The following is a 15,399-nucleotide window of genomic DNA, read 5'->3' on the forward strand; positions in this document are numbered from 1 at the left end:
AGAAAGATTCAATCTTCCAAAACTAAATCAGGAAGAATCAGAGAATTTGAATAGACAGATTACACCTAGTGAAATCGAAGCGGTAATCAAAAAACTTCCCAAAAACAAAAGCCCTGGCCTGGATGGCTTCATAGGTAAATTTTACCAAACATCCTGAGAAGAAGTAACATCTCTCCTTCTCAAACCATTTCATAAAATTCAAGAGGAGGGAATGCTTTCAAACTCATTTTGTGGAGTCAACATTACCCTAGTTCCAAAACTAGATAAAAATACTACAAAAAATATATATAAGGCAAATGTCCCTGATAAACATAGATTCTAAAGATGCTCAAAAAAAATTAGCAAACCAAATAAATCAATGCATTAAAAAGATAATATACCATATTAAACATAATAAAGGCCATATAAGACAAACCCACTACCAGCATCTTACTCAATGGGTAAAAACTATAGGTATTCCCCTTAAGAACAGGAATAAGAAAGGGACGCCCACTTTCACCTCTCTCATTCAACATAGTACTGGAAGTCCTAGCCATAACATTCAGACAAGAAGAAGAAATAAAAGGCATCAAAATTAGAAAGGAAGAAGTAAAATTGTCTTTATTTGCAGATGACATGATACTGTACATAGAGAACACCAAAGATTCCACCAAGAAACTACTAGAACTGATAAATGAATTCACCAGAGTAGCAGGTAGCAAAATTAATATACAGAAATAAGTTGCATTTTATATACTAATAATGAACTAACAGAAAGGGAAATTAAGAAAACAATCCCACTCACATTTGCTTCAAAAAGAATAAAATACTTAGGAATAAATCTAACCAAGGGTGTAAAAACCTGTACTTGGAAAATTATAAGACACTGATGAAAGAAATTGAAGAAGATACAAATAAGTGAAAGCACATACCATGTTCACAGATAGGAAGAATTAACATCATTGAAATGTCCATACTACCTAAAACAACCTATAGATTTAGTGCAATTCCTATCACGGTTTTAAATACATACTTCACAGCATTAGAACAAAAATTTCTATGAAACCACAAAAGGCCCTACACAGCAACAGCAATTCTAAGACAAAGTTGGAGAAATCATGTTACCTTATATGAAACTGTATTATAAAACCATAGGGATCAAAATAGCATGGTGCTGGCATAAAAACAGACACATAGATCAATGGAACAGAATAAAGAGCCCAGAAATAAATCCACACCTTGATAGTCAATTAATATTTGACAGAGGAAGCAAGCACATACAATGGGCTAAAGAGAATTTACATATTCAATAAATGGTTTGGGGAAAACTGGACAGATAAAATGCAGAAAAATGAAACTAGCAACCTTCTTCTACCACACACAAGAATAAATTCAAAATGGATCAAAGACTTATTTTTTATACTCTAAACCATAAAAATCCTAGAAGAAAAAATAGGCAGCAAAAACTCACATATTGCTTGTAGAAAAACTTTATCATATATATCTTCCAAGGAAAGGGAAACAAAAGAAAAATAAGCAAATGGGACTACTTCAAACTAAAAAGGTTTTGTACAGCAAAGGAAAATATCAACAAAATAAAAAGATAACCCACAGAATGGGAGAACATATTTGCTGATACATCTGGTAAGGTGTTAATACCCAAAATTTATACAGAACTTATAGACCTCAATACCAAAAACACAAACAACCCAATTAAAAAATGGGCAAAGGACCTGAATATACACTTCTCCAAAGAGGACATACAGATGCCAATAGACATATGGAAAGATGCTCGATATCACTAATCATCAGAGAAATGCAAATTAAAACCACAATGAGATATTATCTCACACCTGTCAGAATGGTTATCATCAATAAATCAACAAACAACAAATGCTGATGAGGGTGAGGAGAAAGGGGTACCCTTTTGCACTGATGGTGAAAATGTAGATTGGTGCAGCCACTGTGGAAAGCAGTATGGAGTAACCTCAAAATTTTAAAAACGGATCAAACTTTTGACCCAGTTATCCCACTTCTGGGACTATATTCAAAGGAAACCAAAGCATTAATCCAAAATAACATAAGCACTTCTATGTTCATTGCAGTGTTTTTACAATAGCCAAGATATGGAAGCGGCCCAATTGTCCATCAGCAGATGAGTGGGTAAAACAATTTTGGGACATTTACACAATGGAATACCACTCAGCCATAAAAAAGAAGAAAATTTTACTCTTTGCTACAATGTTGGTAAACTTGGAGAACATGATGCCAGTCACAGAAAGACATATATATGATTTCACTCAAATGTGGAATCTAATGAACTAACATGAAAAATACAGACAGACCCATAAATAGAGAGCAGCATGACTGCTAAGTGGCAGGGAAGTTAGGGGGTGGAGGGATTGAGCAAAAAGGAAAAAGAACTCATGGACATGGACAACAGTGTAATTACTGAGGGTGGGGTATAAGGGGACTAAATGGTAATGGAAAAATTACAATAAAATTTTAAAAAATAAAATAGGATCCATGTATTGTTTTATAACTAGCTTTACTGCAGTATTTTTAATAGTGAAAAAAGGATACATTACTGGTGGATAAACTAACAAATTCCTACTTTAAATCTTATCTCATTAGTAGAGAGATCCAAATCATTTTATTTAATAGTTGCATAATATTTTAGTTTTAATTTTTTTCATTGATTTCAGAAAGAGGGGAGGGAAGAAAATGAGGAAGACAAGCATCTATTTGTGAGAGAAACATCAGTGGATTGCCTCCGGCATGCACCCTGACTGAGGACCAAACCTGAAGCCCAGGCATGTGCCCTGACCAGGAAGTGATCCTGTGACCTTTTGTTTGTTCTGCAGGATGATGCCCAACCACTGGCCAGGGTGGTGCATAATATTGTAGATGATGTATTGTTATGTGAGACAGGATCCTGTAGTATTGTATTATAGAATTATTAATTACTCTTTATTTTGTTTAATAATACCAAATAGCAATACTATTCTTTTTTCTAAATATATTTTATTAATTATATTGTTACAATAGTTTCAATTTTTTTCCCCTTTGCTTCCCTCCACCCAGTACCCCCCTCCTCCAGCAATCCTGCCCCCTCACCCCCGTTCATGTCCATGGGTCATGCATATGAGCTCTCTGACTTCACTCTTTCCCATATTATTCTTAAAAAATTAATAAATTATTAACTTTTATAATAAAAATAACAATATCCCCCTCTCAGACTTAAGACACTTTATAATTTTATAAAGGACAATTGGTGAAGTTCTTGTGCTCCTCTACCTGCTTCAAGATGGGCATGGTCATCATCCTACCTACCCTTGGGTCCAGAAATCCCTAATAAGAGTGGGGGTGTGGAGGGGAGGATGTCCTTCCCATATGGGGAAGGACTGTGCAGACTGCAGGTCAGTTGGCTGTCCCCGGACAACGGCGTGCTTGGTTTAACAGGCTGGCATCCTTGTTGTATTCCAGCCACTTAGTTCAGCCACACCATTGAGTCTCAGGAGGCAGCAATGCAGACAGATTAAGTGAGGCCTATATGTACAGACAATCACTCAAAAACAGAAAACACATGTTAATTTATGCAACATAACCCACAAACCAGTCTCTAAATCTATAAGACTGTCTTATTGGAAAGACATCCAGCTGCAAGGCATTTGACATTCTTCTTGCCTGTAAATTAAGCATCTTTGATGATGCCACAGACCTAGTTTAAGCTTCAAATGAAAACAAACTACATGAAAAGAGACTTTAAACACAGTTAGCTGTACTATTTTATATTCTACCACTGAGCATTGTGACTTTCCTTGAATCACAATTTTTCTCCTTAAGATTACCCTCCTTGTCATTAAAGGGACTGCATTAAGTCCATTTTTTATTCATCCTGTTCATTTGCAGCAATACTGTTCTTAATAATAACTATATTGAGACACTGAATCAAAAAGATTGATTTTAAAAATCTAAGGAAAAAAGGCATAAATAAAACATACTTAAGAGATTATTGTATTAATTTTCTATTACTAAAATGGCAAATTACCACAGAGTTAGTGACTACAAACAATATAGAATTTTTCTTTTTATAGTGCTAGAGGTCATAAGTCTAAAATAAAGTATCATCAGTGCTATATTCCCTCTTGAGCATTCAAGAAAGAATCTATTCCCTTAAAGCTTAAAAAAAAATTGGGGGGTGGGGGGCTTGGTTCTCAAGCTGATACATCCCACTTCACCTTATCTTGTCTATCCAGAGCACTGTCTTTCAGGATGATTGCTGCATGCTGCGCTCATCTGTGACTTGGTGCAAGACAGTCTGATACCCCTGATCCCTATCAGCCTGGGCATCAAGGTTGCAGCTAGACTTTATCAAGATCTGGAACAAAGAAGGATGTCATATTATCAGCAAGATGCAAGGCATCTGGTCATGAGCTCTGTCTCCTGCCTGGCTTGTGCTGTGAGTTGAGGCTCTACCTTGGCAGAGAGGCTCCACATGTCACTCTCAGGAAGCTCTCAAGACTCCCAAGTGCTGACCTCTGGGGTTGCATGGGTAGGACATAGTTTCCTTAGACTCTCAAGGACACAAAGACTATATTATAGGAGAAAAGTGGAGACATTAAAGAGATTCTTTAGTAGAAATAAATTCCACACAAAATAAAACATTACGATTAAACTTGCTAGTTAGATACCTAGTTCAATCTATGTCATGAAAATCACAATTAGTAGAAAAAGTATTTTGTCATATGAATCAAGTGTCTGAAAAACATATTTTTGCATTAATTTTCTACTGAAATTTGAGTCATTGTTATTGTTGAACCTCTTCCTTTAAGCCTAGATGAAGATGTTAAATTTTATAATGCAGAAGCTTTTTAAAAATTTGAGAAACCAATGTAATCAATTAATTACATTACATCTTACTATTGAATAGTGAATTTCAAGTTAAATACATGCTGAGACTATCATAGAATGCAAAAACAAACAAACAATGGAACCATTTTGTGAGCAAAACAAAAGAGAAAAAATAAGAGAGATAAGAAAGGGAAGAAATAGAAGACAAATCAAAAGGAGGTCATGGTGAAATTCACTGATAGACTATATGTCAAGATTAGTTCATTGATATTTTTACTTTCGACTAATGATATCATCTTTGTATCAAGAAAACCCAAATGTTTTTATCAAATCATGTGTATATAATATACTGATTTTTAGCAGATCTTAGTATTTACTTATATAATTTTAAATATATTATTTATTCATTTTTAATTCGGTCCAAAATATTTAAAAAGCTCATTCCTCAGCTATAATACATAACAAGTCAAATGAACTAACAATTGATACAGCAACATATAGCTGTCACTGACAAATGCATATATTGGACTATATTTTTCAAAAGTCTGTCCTTGAGAAAAAAAATCAGATCTAATTGTATTTTTTATAAACAGCTATGATATGAGTGGATCTATCTTGCTTGGCTTTATGAACCCCTTTCTTTAGTTAATGAATCCTGATTACTGTGACCTCAAAAGCCACAAATTTCTTTATCTCTAAAATTACATTAGTAATAGTCACTACTTCAGGGGGAATTTTAAAGATTAAATAAGTCATATATTTAGCATTTAATATATACATTAAGTACTTAATATATGATAGGTATTATATATTTAACAATTTGTTTTTCTTTTTAATATCTAAGAATGGATTCAACTGTGTATTTCCTTAGGTTACTAGGTATTTGAAATTTCATCGTAATGATGTTTAGTAATGTAAAGAAATATCCAATGAAATTAAATAAAGATGGATAAACCAATAGATAGATGACTGATGGACAGATAGACTTGTGATTTGTCCAAATGTCTTACGCTGTTTTTTATGAATCTTAAAGATACTCTATTGAACATAAAAATAACACCAGCAACTTAACATTTATTGATGAAATATAGCTCTTTTTAAATTTTATATTCAAATGTTTATCTTGTTTTCTCCTATTGCAACTTCTTAAGTGAATATTTTTTATTTCCCTGTAATAACATTTTATAATGAACTGTAAATACGAGGTATGTCCAGAAAGTATCCAGTCATGTACTATGAAAAATAGAGACAAAAATTTATTGAAGAAGATATAAGATACTAGAAACATTGTACATAGGACAATGTCACCTCAGTCTTCTTTTAAGTAGGCACCTTGGGACCTCACATAGTTCTCCCAGCATCTCTTCCACTGTTCAAACCACTCTGTAAAATCCTTTGTTGGAATTACTGTCAACTGCTCTGGCGTACTTTCCAGAATCTCATTGACTGCCTGAAGTCTATTCCATTTCAAAGATGATTTTAGTGGGTTCTGTTTGTTTGTTTGTTTGTTTGTTGTTTTGAAAAGCCAGAAGTTTCAGGGCACTAAATCTGGGCTGTAGGGAGACTGAGTCACCTAAGTGTCTTTTTTTTTTTTTTTTTAATGAACTCTGAACTTTTTATTGGCCTCCTGCCCTGCAAAAAGATCCCCTACTTCTGCTGCCTTTAACGCCTCAAAACTTTGGTGTCGTTGACCTCAGACACCACTTTGCCGTCCACAATCCTGTGGGTGGTGGTCTTTTGGATGGTATGTAAGGAGGGGCTGTTGTCCAGGGCGTCAACAAGATCGAAGTCCTCCCCTTCTTCCAGTAGTCGGCGGTAGGTGGCAATCTCAGCCTCCAGCTTGACCTTGATGTTCAGCAGGGCCTCATACTCCTGGGCCTGGCGCTGCCCCTCTGCCCGGGTCTGGGCCAGCTCTGACTCCAGGTGCAGCAGGATCCCATTGAGCTGCTCCATCTGCATGGCATAGCGTGTCTCCACCTCCCTCAGGCTGTGCTCCAAACTGGCCTTCAGATTTTTCATTGAGTCCAGGTCAATCTCCAAGGACTGGACTGTACGTCTCAGCTCCGTGAGTGTCATCTCAGCAGCTCCTATCTCAGCGGTCTGCGAGGTGACCACTGTGGTGCTCTCCTCAATCTGATGGGACCAGTACTTGTCTAGCTCCTCTCGGTTCTTCCGAGCCAGATCGTCATACTGGGCCCAGATGTCCGCCATGATTTTGCTGAGGTCCTGAGATTTGGGGGCATCCAACTCCACAGTCAGCCCGGAGTTGGCAATCTGGTTTTGTAGACCATTTACTTCCTCCTCATGGTTCTTCTTCATGAAGAGCAGCTCCTCCTTGAGAGTCTCGATCTCCGTCTCCAGCTGCAGCCGAGTGATGTTTGTGTCATCAATGACCTTTCGGAGTCCATTGATGTCATTCTCCACAGACTGGCGCATGGCAAGCTCCGTCTCATACTTTACTCTGAAGTCATCAGCAGCAAGACGGGCATTGTCAATCTGCAGAACGATGCGGGCATTGTCCACAGAATTTGCAAAGATCTGAGCCCTCAGGTCCTCGATGATCTTGAAATAATGCACACAGTCTCTGACCTGGGGTCCCTTCCTCTCTAGGTGTTCCTGGATTTTGCTCTCCAGTCTCCGATTCTCAGCCTCCAGGCTTCTCACCCTCTCCAGGTAGGAAGCCAGGCGGTCATTCAGGCATTGCATAGTCTCCTTCTCGCTCTGGATGCCCCCTATGCCTGCCAGACCCCCGGCCATCCCTGCAGCCAGGCCCCCGGATCCCCAGTTGCCCCGCACGCTGGTGGAGTGGGACACCGAGATCCGGGAGCCCGAGCCCCCGGCGCCGGCATAGACGCTGGCCGCGCTGCTGACCGGCCGGACCCGGTGTGAGTCACCTAAGTGTCTTGATGTTTCACAACAAATCTCTGCACAAGACTTGATGCATGAGCAGGTTCATTGTCATGATGAAGCTTCCAATCACCAGTTGCCCATAGCTTTAGCTGTTTTCTTCATATTACATCTCTCAACCAATGAAAAACATTAAGGTAACTAGTATTCCTTACTAATTGTTTGAACTGGAGGGCATACTCATGATGGACAACACCTTCCCTATAAAAAACACATTAACATGGTCTTGATCTTGCTGAGACTTTGCCGTGTTTTCTTTGAGCATGGAGAACTAGGTGAGTTCCATTTGGAGGACTGGGCCTTCATTTCCAGATTATAGTTGTAGACCCATGATTCATCTCTCATTATGACCTTCTTTTGGAAATCTGGTTCATTGGTAGCAGTTTGAATCTTGTTCAAAGTCGTTAGCAACTGCAGCACGATGTTCCTTCTGTTCTGGTAGCAGAAGCCATGGAACTAATTTTGCCACAAAACATTTCATACCAACATCCTGCATCAATATCTTGGACACAATAGTTTTTTGAACCCCCAGATCAGCTTCTAGTTCTCACATTGTCAGTTGCTGATCTTTGCTGATTGCAGCCCATACACATTTAACATTCTCATATGTCCTGCTTGTTCCAGGCCTTCCAGAACGTGGATCACTTTCAAAAGATTCTCAATCATCTTTGAAGCATTTGCGCCACACTTTTATTTGCACTCTACTCACTGCATCATCCCCCCAAAACCAAATCATCTGAATAGTTTCTGCAGAGGAATGTTCAAATTTATTGCAAAGTTTGATACAGATTTGTTGCTTGACTGACTCAGTCATTTTGAATGTGATGGCCACACAATACACATGCTCACTTAATGGCATCTACCACCCTCACTGACTAGAAAAATGAAGTCATCATTGTTCACGCATGCACATTCCAGTACACTTTCCTTGGCTGCCAGGTTACATCATTGTTGCACAAACTGTTCTTGTTATATTAACAATGAGTAAAGTTTTCCCAGACAGACCTTGTAAAATAGGGTGAATGCATACAAAATTAATTTACATTTAACTCATTACTATTTTCATAATGGGATTCTTATTTTTAAACTTATTTTCTATAGGAATTCCTTTAAATTGGAGTATACTTCCACCCAAACAATAATGTTTGAATAATTTTAATCATTGACTTCCTTCTAGAAAGAAAACTCCACTACAGTCCTCAGATGTGGAACAATTCAAAGCATTGAAATTGTAACTTATCAATCAGTCTTGAAGGATTCTAAACCCTAAAAGTATGAATTCAATTGCCAACGTTTAACCTAAATGTTACAAAGAGTGTTGGGAAAAATTTGTAATATCAAAATTTCATAGCTGGTCGATTTTTTCTAATAAACATTTTATTTAGAACAGTTTTCTATTTACAGTAATATTTTGATACAGATAGTCCCCATATACCCCACATCGAGTTTTCCTTATTAACATCTTACATTAGCATGGTGCATTTATTACAATTAAGAAACTAATATTAATGAATTACTGTTAACTAGTATTTATACATTACTTAGATTTTCATAGTTTTTGGCTAATTTTTTTCTTATTCTTGAATCCCATCCAAGATATCACACTATATTTAGTTGTCTTGTCTTTTTATATTTCTTTTGGTTGTGATTATTTCATATTTAATAGTTTCAATATATATTCTAAAATCTAATTTTTTATTTTAACTTCTTAAGTTACCTTTTTCTTTTAGAATATTAAACTGTGGTAGTAGACATACTTTAGTATTACAGTATTCCCTCACTTATCATGAGTATTACATTCTAGAACCCCCCGTGAGAGGTGAAAATCCACAATGTAGGAACGTTACATTTATTTTAGTATTTATATATATTTTAAGGCTTTATAAACCCTTCCCACACACTTATAAGCCATTCCCAGTCCCTTATTAACCTTTCCCACTCTCTTATTAACCTTTTCCACACTTTTATAAACATTATTTATGTTCTTAAACATATTCTACACTCTTAAACCTACGTAACTTTAACAACATATGTATACAGTACTGCAAAATCCTGCGATATAGCGAAAAATTCATGATAAATAATTAAGTATAATATTTTTAAAAGTCCTGTAATACAATGAGGCTGCGATAAGTAAACCGTGATATAGAGAGAGACTACTGTATTAAGAATACTGGGGGACCCCACTCTATATTGATCTTATCTTTAAAGATCCTACCAGTAGATCTCAAATTTATTTTATACTAGAGTATTCTTCACACAAACACCTGTGCCACTGAGAATTAATTTTCTTACATTTAATTCAGGTTAGTTCAGATGTTGTGTAGGCAAATAATCTCTTGGAAATTTTCCTGTTTTTGATGAAAGAATAATATAGAATTTATTTCTAAATTATGAGCATAGATGCAACATCATGTTCCAATACACTGGCACTTGTACTGAAGTCTTAATATGAATAAGATCATAATAGCATTGTACTGTTCTTTTTCAGGTCTTAGTGCAAAAAACAGAATGAAAACAATTATTTTTGTTAAAACCCATTAAAAAATTTGCCTCTTCATAGAATGTGTTCTACAGGTAAGATATAAGAAAGAAGAGTTTAAATTCAGATGGGTGTCATTAAAATGCTACACAAAAATATCTTTGCAAACATGTACATTGATTTAAAAACATGAATCTTTTAAAATAGTTTTATATATAACTTTCTAATAAAATGTGGCAGTCTCTGATAAAAATTCTCTAATGGTTAAAAGAGTTAAAGAACCAAAACTATGTAAATTATTACCTAAATTAAGACATTGCACTGAAAATTTTAGCCAAAAATTTGATAGGGAAATATAATTTAAAATTTCTGGGAAATAGCACCACACCAAAGAACACCCAACATCCAGAGAAAAATACATTATAAATAGTAATATATATTTACAATAAAATCAAAGTGTTGGAGACAGTTTATAATTTAAACATAAAATACAATAATTCTCAAGGCATTCTAGTATAACACAAAAATTTAACTCTTTAAAAATTGAAGATGTTTTAATAGCAGATATCTCTTTATAACAAACAATCCCCTATAACAAATAATACCAATGTTATTTTAAATACTATATTGTAAGAAGCCAATATAATTTTCATTCAAAAAATTTAAATAGTACAAAAATAAAAATACCAATCTCACCAGTGAGTAGCATAAAAAATATTAAATAAAGTAGTAGGAAATTGAATACAGTCATTTATCAAAAGAGTATTAGTCTAAGACACTTGTTAGACAGTCATCATATTAATGGAAGCCAGCACCTTTGGAACATGTGTCTTCTATTTTGGTAATTTCTCACATTACATATCTCAAATCTCCATTTAGAAAGCAGAACTTACCTAACAGCCTCCTTTGCTTCTACCTGTAGAAGGCATTGATTCAAAAGAGAAGGTGGTATACAGAGTCTATTTTGCTTGGGGAAGGGGAGAGAGTTTATAAATTCCACAGCCTGAAGTGAGTGAAGCACCAGCAGTAAGTTCTTTTGTTCAGTGTCATCAGAATATTGTTTTTTTTCTTCTGTGTCTGCACCACCTGCATTGGACTTGTCCCTGTCAGAAGTTTGTTGATGAGATTTGAGCATTTTTTAGTCTGAAAAGCTCTGAACTCTACTGGAGATATACAGAATTGCCAACATGTTATAATAAATTTATTTTCTGTTTAAACCATTTAGAAGTGGTTTATATTATTTAGAAGTGCTATTTTCAAGGGATAATCGTGACTGACCTAAGCAGTTCATAACTGTAGGCAATCCATCAGTAGATTCATTTCATCAACAAATTTAAAGATTACATATATGTTGCATGAATCATGCCAAAATGACACTTGATTTAGTGAAGATATTAGTAATAAAAACCCAAATAACATATAAGTAGATTACCAGAAGTTAATGGCAATGCAATTCAGACACTGTATCTTATAGATATAAAAGCAGTGGTACTTAGGATATATGTATAAATATATATGGTAGTATATGTTCTTCAGTAAGAGAATGGTTAAGTAAATGATGATGCATCTCAGACATGTAACATTATAAAGCCATTAAAAAATTGACGACTTCAGTTGATCTAAAATGATTCCATTAATTGTTGTTGAGTAAAAATAGAGATACAAATTAAAGTGTATAATATAACCTTAGCTTTAAAGAAAATTAAAATGACAAATCATATTTGATGTACATGTATACTATTTATATATACATATATACAAATATATGTGTGAAAAATTACATTAGCCAAAAAAAAGAAAAGAACAAACATTTGGTTCTTAGCATGGGTTAGAGCTTGATCAGGAGTCAGGTGGGATTAATGGGTAGGGGATTTTGCCTGGAGCATGTAGAGGACATCAGGGGAGGTATTTCTTTTTAAGAAGAAAAAGAAATAATGATACAGATTACACAAAAGTAAAATATAACACCAAAACTTAAAACAGCATGCATGCTATAATTCTTTTTATATAGGTTGTGTGCATTAAGATATTAGATTGAAATAAAATATATAGTTTCTTCATAACCCTGGCTGGTTTGGCTCAGTGGACTGAGCGTCAGCCTGCGAGCTAAGTGTCGCTGGTTCGATCTTCCAGTCAGGGCACATCAGAGAAGGAAAACTCTGACTCCAAAAAACTTCCACTGCCTTGCGGCATACCTCTTCAGGGGAAAGGCTAAGGGAGTAAACCCCGACAGAAAATCCGGAGCCGGAGTCCCTAAGGCGGTTTGACATTGTAGTCAACACCGGCAACTCCTGTGGCGCACCTGAAGCCAAGCTGTATTGACTCCGTCTTTCCCTTGGACCCTTCAGCTGCGAAGAGAGGGGGGGTCTGCTGCATGGGCAACAGCAGACCCTCCATATCACCCTGCCCAGGCTCTGTAGCTTCAGCTTCACTGGAGAGGACACTCCAGCGTCATCGCAAGATGTCGATTCAACACGGGAGGAGACAGATACCGTGTCACTCCCGAGTCGGACTGCACAGCCATTCTCGGCGGTGCAGATAGGCTCTTAAGAAGCTACACCATCGTCTCTCGAGGCTCTGTAGCTTCAGCTTCACTGGAGAGGACACTCCAGCGTCATCGCAAGATGTCGATTCAACACGGGAGGAGACAGATACCGTGTCACTCCCGAGTCGGACTGCACAACCATTCTCGGCGGTGCAGATAGACTCTTAAGAAGCTACACCATCGTCTCTCGAGACGGACGGCTGCCGACGAGTTTCTTCATAACAAATATATGGAGGTAAATATTATGAGAAACTCCTTAAGTAGAGAGTATATGCCTCTTTATAAAGGGACATGGTAAGGGAGGGTGACTAGAGAATTGTTTGTTTTTACTGTTGCTTCTATTGTTAGCCTTTAGTGCCACTTGACATTTTAAAGTAGATTATATCACTTTAATAAAATTCATACAAAATAAAGGTTAGTAGGAAAGTCAAATGCTCTTCATATGGGTCTTAATGACATCTTGGCTTAGTATAGAGTACAAGGTTGCAGGTTATTTTCCCACAGCATTTTAAATACATAGCTTCTTTGTCTTCCAGAATCTGGTATTGCTGATACAAAATATGATGTTAATCTGTTTTTTATTATTTTTTAGATGATACATCAACTCTCTACTCTTGCGGCTTGTAGGACTCTCCCTGGTCCTAGATGTACTGAGATTTCATTCCAGTGTGTCCAAGTACAGGGAGTTCAGGCATCATATGATTTATTATTACCATTGGTCCGTGCAAGGCCACTTTCTAGCTTTTCTAGAGGAGAATATGGTGGAGGAGTGAGGGGAGGCTGTGCTTTCTGGCTTCCAAGACCTATTTGTAGTTTGGACTAATTGCAGACAGAACATCTCAGTGAGCAGCTGGACACTGGCAGGAGTCGAGCCTTGGCACTGCTGGATTAGAGACAAACCATCTAGGAACAACCTGTTTTGCTTTTTGGCAACTGCAGGCTTCCCCAGAGAGGAATCGGGAGGAGAGAGGATCTCTGTCCGCTGGCGGAGACGGGACTCGACTGGGTGGCATTGGGGCTGGAAGACAGGAAACGGCGTGCTGCTGTGCATGTGAGAACGTAATTTTCCTTTATATTTTTCTCTTGTGAACTGTGGAGAGGGGAGGAAAGTTTGGAGGTGGTGGGCCATTCTTGAAGAGTGCAGGTGCAGAAGTGCGCTCGCCCACTCCCCAACCCTCCCCTTGGGTTGCACAGGCACATAGGGAAGTGCCCCCATTCACTGGCCCAGGTGTGCGGGGGCTGAGCACCCATGTGCCCCTCAGACACACCCCAACAGACATAAGATCAGTGCCCCAATGGGCGCAGGGAGGGCCCGCTGGACACGCAGAAGACCATGCGCAGACATGCCTGGCCAGATCCAGTGGGCACCAGGCCAGAGCGCAGGCCACTTGCTCAGGCTCTGCTCGTGCCCACCCAGGTGGGTGTGAGAATGGCAGGTGGCTGCGGTGTGGGAACAGTGGGCAGCAGCGACTCACAGACTCACAGACGCTCACTTCCACTGTGCACAAGTGTCTGGGGCCCCGCCCTAAGAGGCAAGAGACCAACTCCCGGAGTGCAACTTGGCAGGCCTGAGGCTAGCGTTCAGGCTGCCTTGTGCATGCATGGGCGCTCGCACAAAAGCACCTCGGCCGGCTCCAACAGGCGCCAAAGGAATGCACCGGCCACCATGGGTGTACACCGCTGCTGCAAGGAACAGGAACCTCTGGCCTGTCTCATTAGACCAGCTGTGGACGGAGAAAAAAAAGATGACTCACAAAGGCTGAACTGAGTAAAAACATTCCTTTTATATACTTTTTAAAATTTCTATTTCTCCTTTAGTTTTTTATTTGTATTTTATTTTACTTTAATTTTTAAAATTTCTTATTTTTAATTTTAAATTTAATTTTAATTTTTACTTTTTTTAAAATTTTTTTCCAAAAAAACTATATCTCTAATTTGTTTCATACAATCTCTCCTTCTCATCCTTCCTCTTTAATTTTTGTTTGTTTGTGTGTCTAGTTTACCTCCCTTTCACACTAAATAAATAGAATATAACTACTATATAAATCTAATACTATACAGTCCCACTTTCTTACTATATTCTGCACTCTTCCCTCCTTTTCTTCTATCGTTATTAACATACAATGTAAATATTACCTACTGTCTTGCATAATCTCAACTATTATTAATCTATCATTTCCTCTCTCAAAAATCATATTTTTCCTCCCTAAAAACAACTCTTATCTATTCTTCCTATAGTATAAAAGCTCTAATCTCTCTACATTTATATTAATATTGGCTCATTGGCTGACGATAGTGGGATAGAGGGTGGGGGATATTTTTGAGGGTGTGGGTCTCCTGCCTGGGCTGTGTGTTTATGTTTTTAACAGTATCTCCACAAAAGAACTCAAGACAAAGTGAATAGAGTGACTCTCAAACAACTAGCCAGAATGAAGATCCTACCAAAGAGCATCTGAAGTATAACCAGACATCATAAACAAATGACATAAAGGGTACCCCAAGAACATCAGGCTCAGGAGATCAAAGAGACTGCACCACTGAAATCCCCAGATCTCCTATAAAGAACCTCATACAACAAAGGTGGAAAGTCAAAGCAGTCAAATCCAAAAAACAAAAACAAACAAGAAGAATC

General features: G+C 37.4%; 1 pseudogene; it reads right to left on the reverse strand.

Moving 5' to 3' along the window:
- Nucleotides 1-6,427: 6,427 nt before the first annotated feature.
- LOC150021353 (keratin, type I cytoskeletal 18 pseudogene) overlaps nt 6,428-15,399 on the reverse strand; it is a 45,789-nt pseudogene continuing 36,817 nt past the window's right edge.

Source organism: Furipterus horrens, unplaced genomic scaffold (genome assembly GCF_987537825.1).
Source record: "Furipterus horrens unplaced genomic scaffold, mFurHor1.1.pri manual_scaffold_1, whole genome shotgun sequence".
NCBI lineage: Eukaryota > Metazoa > Chordata > Mammalia > Chiroptera > Furipteridae > Furipterus > Furipterus horrens.